Raw genomic sequence first — 5,535 nt, 5'->3', positions numbered from 1 at the left:
CATTGTTAACCACTGAGGCACTCTGCCACCCCATGCCAATTTGGAATTTTAATTTTTAGATGAGGTCTTTCCTTTCCCATAACTATTTTAAAACTAATAGAATTATGATCACTGGTCCCAAAGTGCTGCCCCACTAACACCTGAATCACTTGTCCTGTCATATTCCCCAAAGGAAGCATGGGATTTGCTCTTTCTTTAGTATGTACATCCACATATTGAATAAGAAAATTCTCTTGAACATTTGCTACCTTGACTCAATTTTTCTTGTTCTCTTGTCCGGTCCCTTCCCACTAACATGTGCGATCCCTTTGATGCTTTATGTCAGTTTTAGAATTTACAGTTTGTGGGGTCCAGCTGGTTCCCCGTTACCATGTTCTGGATCAGTGGTGCTGGAAGAGCACAGCAATTCAGGCAGCATCCGAGGACAGGCAAAATCGACGTTTCAGGCAAAAGCCCTTTATCCCCTTTACCATGGCCATGCAATCCCTTGTCTCCGAAAAGTCCACCTTTTCCCACAACCAAGGATTCCCTTGCACCATAGGTGACAGGGCCTTCTGTCAAGCTAGACTCATCTCCTGCACTTCAATCCTCACCTATTCTCTTCCCTTCCACAACAATGATAGGTTCTGCCTTGACATCACCTGCCATTCTACAGCATCCAGATCCAGAAGATCATTAGCTACCATTTCTGCCATCTCCAATGGATACCACAAGCAGACACATTTTCCCCTCCTTGTCAAGCTTTCCACATGGATCATTTCCTCTGGCATACCATGGTCCACTCCTCCTTCATTCTCAACACCTTCTCACAGCCCAATACACCTCCCCCTGCAACCACAGAAGGTATAACACCTGCCTGTTTTCCCTTCTTCCAGGCCCCAGATACATAGACTGGGCTATCACTTCGCAGAACACCGATATTCTGTTCGCAAAAAATACCCTGAGCTTTCAATTCCCTGCTACTTCAACATACCGCCTTGTTCACTGGCCAACATCTTTGTCTCAGGCCTGCTACAGTGTTCAGCACAAGTTGGAAGAACAGCAACTCATTTTCCACATTGGAACTCTCCAATTTTCTAGACTCAATATCAAGTTCAACTATTTTAGGGCTTGAGCATGTTTCTCCATGCTGTTCATTGCCCCACACACCTTGTTCATCACATAGATTACTATTACACACAACCCATTGTTAGCCACTAATTGTCCCGATTAGGAGAAATTCATTCTCCTAGGCTAGCCATTATTGACTCCTATGTCTGTTAAACTGCTTTTCTCTATCTTTGCACTCTATCACCATCTGTTGTTTGTACCTTATGCCACACTCCCACCCACCCCGCCCCCAATTTTCTGCAGTAAAACCAACTTTTTCTTGGCTACCATCGGTTTTGAAGAAGGGTTAGTGTACTTTAAACATTAACTCTGATTTCTTTCCATGGATGTTGCCAGATCTCTTGAGATTTTCCAGCAATCTCTGTTTTTATTTTCCGATTCCCAGCACCTATTTTCTTTTGGGGTTTTTGTGTTATTAATTGGTTCATCGTTATTAGGTAGAGTGCTCAAGTGGGAGTGGGACACCACTGACGTATGGTCATGTCTGATGGTTTAGGATTGTAGGTAACAGCTTATGGAGTACATTATCATCTAAGATTGAAGAAATTCTGAAGAAGATTTGCTGAACCTGAATTGTGAACTCTGGTTTCACTGCTGTGCTTCTGTTTTTGTATCATTAAAGCCAAACCATTCTCTGGCCCTGCACCTCACTTTGGGCAAAGTCTGTCAGAATCTTTTGGCAGTTTATGTCCATTTGGTTGCCCATCAAGCACAACAAATTAAAAGCAAAATACTGTGCATTTTTGGAGCTCTGAAATAAAAAACAGAAAGTGCTGGAGAAGCTCAGCAGGTCTGGCAGCATCTGTGGAAAGAAGCAGAGTTAACACTTGAAGTCCAATGCAATCAGGAGTTGGGTTCCGAGCAAAAGTTTAGATTACTTACGGTGTGGAAACAGGCCCTTCGGCCCAACAAGTCCACACCGACCCGCTGAAGCGCAACCCACCCAGACCCATTCCCCTACACCTAACATTATGGGCAATTTAGCATGGCCAATTCACCTAACCTGCACATTTTTTGGATGGTGGGAGGAAATCAGAGCACCCGCAGGAAGCCCACGCAGACACGGGGAGAATGTGCAAACTCCACACAGTCAGTCGCTTGAGGCGGGAATTGAACCTGGATCTCTGGCGCTATGAGGCAGCAGTACTAAACACTGTGCCACCCACAAAAGTTAAAAAGCAATCCCCTTGGGCCTCCACAGTAGTCGGCACTGGTGAGGGAGGGCAGCTGAGGCAATCCTGTGGGACCTCTGCTGCAAGAGATATTGGTGAACATAGAACATAGAACAGTACAGCACAGAACAGGCCCTTCAGCCCACGATGTTGTGCTGACCATTGATCCTCATGTATGCACCCTCAAATTTCTGTGACCATATGCATATCTAGCAGTCTCTTAAATGTCCCCAATGACCCTGCTTCCACAACTGCTGCTGGCAATGCATTCCATGCTCTCACAACTCTCTGTGTAAAGAACCCGCCTCTGACTTCCCCACTATACTTTCATCCAACCAGCTTAAAACTATGACCCCTCGTGTTAGCCATTTCTGCCCTGGGAAATAGTCTCTGGCTATCGACTCTATCTATCTTGTATACCTCAATTAGGTCCCCTCTCCTCCTCCTTTTCTCCAATGAAAAAAGTCAACCTCTCTTCATAAAATAATCCCTCCAGTCCAGGCAGCATCCTGGTAAACCTCCTCTGAACCCTCTCCAAAGCATCCACATCTTTCCTATAATAGGGTGACCAGAACTGGACGCAGTATTCCAAGTGCGGTCTAACCAAAGTTTTATAGAGCTGCAACAAGATCTCACGGTTCTTAAACTCAATCCCCCTGTTAATGAAAGCCAAAACACTATATGCTTTCGTAAGAACTCTGTTCACTTGGGTGGCCATTTTAAGGGATCTCTGTACCTGCACACCAAGATCCCTCTGTCCCTTCACACTGCTAAGAATCTTATCCTTAATCCTGTACTCAGCTTTCAGATTCTACCTTCCAAAATGCATCACCTCGCATTTATCCAGGTTGAACTACATCTGCCACCTCTCAGCCCATCTCTGCATCCTGTCAATGTCCCGCTGCAGCCTACAACAGCCCTCTATACTGTCAACGACACCTCCAACCTTTGTGTCGTCTGCATACTTGCTAACCCATCCTTCAATCCCCTCATCCAAGTCATTAATAAAATTACAAACAATAGTGGCCCAAGGACAGAGCCCTGTGGAACACCACTCACCACAGACTTCCAGGCAGAATATTTTCCTTCTACTACCACTCGCTGTCTTCTGTTGGCCAGACAATTCTGTATCCAGACAGCTATGTTCCCCTGAATCCCATTCCTCCTGACCTTCTGAATGAGCCTACCATGGGGAACCTTATCAAATGCCTTGCTGAAGTCCATATACACCACATCCACAGCTCGACCCTCATCAGCTTTTCTAGTCACACCTCAAAGAACTCGATAAGGTTTGTGAGGCATGACCTGCCCCTCACAAAGCCGTGTTAACTGCATTTAATCAAGCCACGCTCTTCCAGATGGTCATAGATCCTATGACCATCTTATGATGGTGAGGGAGAGCAGTTTGAACAGTCACCTGGGACCTCCATAACAAGGGTGGTGATGATGGTGATGAGTGAGTGTAGCTGGATCAGTTCCATGGGAACCTCTACAGTAGGGAGCTGTGGTGAGGGATTAGATTCCCCATAATATGGAAACAGGCCCTTCGGCCCAACAAATCCACACTGACCCTCCAAAGAGTAACCCATCCAAGCCCATTCTCATTCCTGAAGAAGGGCTTATGCCTGAAACGTCGATTCTCCTGCTCCTTGGATGCTGCCTGACCTGCTGCGCTTTTCCAGCAACACATTTTTCTGCTCTGACCTCCAGCATCTGCAGTCCTCACTTTCTCCTAGTTGATTTTAACCTACTGCGAATCCTCTTGCAAGGATGCCTTCCTTGAAGAAGCTCTCTTCCTCCCTCTACAAGGATTTCAGTGAGTCCCTCTCTCATTGCACCCCCCAGGTCATGTCCTCTGCCCTGAAACTCTTCAGCCACGTTCTCAAACAAACTCGCTACCACAGCCACATCTCCTTCCTCAGCACCTGTCTATGGAACCGACTGACCCCGCATGCACTCCGGAAGATTCCTGAAGAAGGGCTTATATCCGAAACGTCGATTCTCCTGCTCCTTGGATGCTGCCTGACCTGCTGCATTTTTCCAGCAACACGGCAGCACGGTGGCACAGTGGTTAGCACTGCTGCCTCACAGTGCCAGAGACCCGGGTTCAATTCCCGCCTCAGGCAACCGACTGTGTGGAGTTTGACATTCTCCCCGTGTCTGCGTGGGTTTCCTCTGGGTGCTCCGGTTTCCTCCCACAGTCCAAAGATGTGCAGGTCAGGTGAACTGGCCATGCTAAATTGCCCGTAGTGTTAGGTAAGGGGTAAATGTAGGGGTATGGGTGGGTTGCGCTTCGGCGGGGCGGTGTGGACTTGTTGGGCCGAAGGGCCTGTTTCCACACTGTAAGTAATCTAATCTAAACACATTTTTCAGCCCCATTCTCATTCCCTATATTTACCCTGACTAATGTACCTAACACTATGATTTTTCCTGTACCAGTAGGGTGTTCTTCAATGAAAAGGGTGCTGATGTGAAATTAGGGTGAGAGACAAAATAATCCTTTACAGTCCAGTAATCTTCAAACATCATGTTACTTGCAGGTAAAGTGGCATTCAACATCCTCGCGTGAGTCAATCATGAGACCATTGTTGGAATCTTGTGCGTCACATTTCCAGATTAAGTCCCCATAAAAGAGAAAGTCAGAAAGGGCTAAGGACAGGTTACTGAAGTGTGGGTTAGCTGTGTAGAGTCAAGGAACTGATGATGCCTCTGGCCTGAGCAGGAGTTTGCAGCTTAAGAGCACATGAGAGGCTGCGAGAGCAACCAAGGAAGGTGCTCAACACTGGTGTTTGATGTTTTGAAGATATTAACAAATTTGAGGTACAATATTGCAAAACTGCAGACAACTGCAGACTACTTTTTGTCATTTACATAAATGATTTGCATGCAAGCATAAGAGGTACTGTTAGTAAGTTTGCAGATGACACCAAAATTGGAAATGTGGTGGACAGCGAAGAGGGTTACCTCAGATTACAACAGGATCTGGACCAGATGGAACAATGGGCTGAGAAGTGGCAGATGGAGTTTAATTCAGATAAATGTGAGGTGTTGCATTTTGGGAAAGCAAATCTTAGCAGGACTTATACACTGAATGTTAAGGTCCTAGGGAATGTTGCTGAACAAAGAGTCCTTGGAGTGCAGGTTCATAGCTCCTTGAAAGTGGAGTCGCAGGTAGATAGGATAGTGAAGAAGGCGTTTGGTATGCTTTCCTTTATTGGTCAGAGTATTGAGTACAGGAGTTGGGAGGTCATGT

This window comes from Chiloscyllium plagiosum, chromosome 15, assembly GCF_004010195.1.
Source record: "Chiloscyllium plagiosum isolate BGI_BamShark_2017 chromosome 15, ASM401019v2, whole genome shotgun sequence".
Taxonomy (NCBI): Eukaryota; Metazoa; Chordata; class Chondrichthyes; order Orectolobiformes; family Hemiscylliidae; genus Chiloscyllium; species Chiloscyllium plagiosum.
This window is presented reverse-complemented; position numbering follows the sequence as displayed.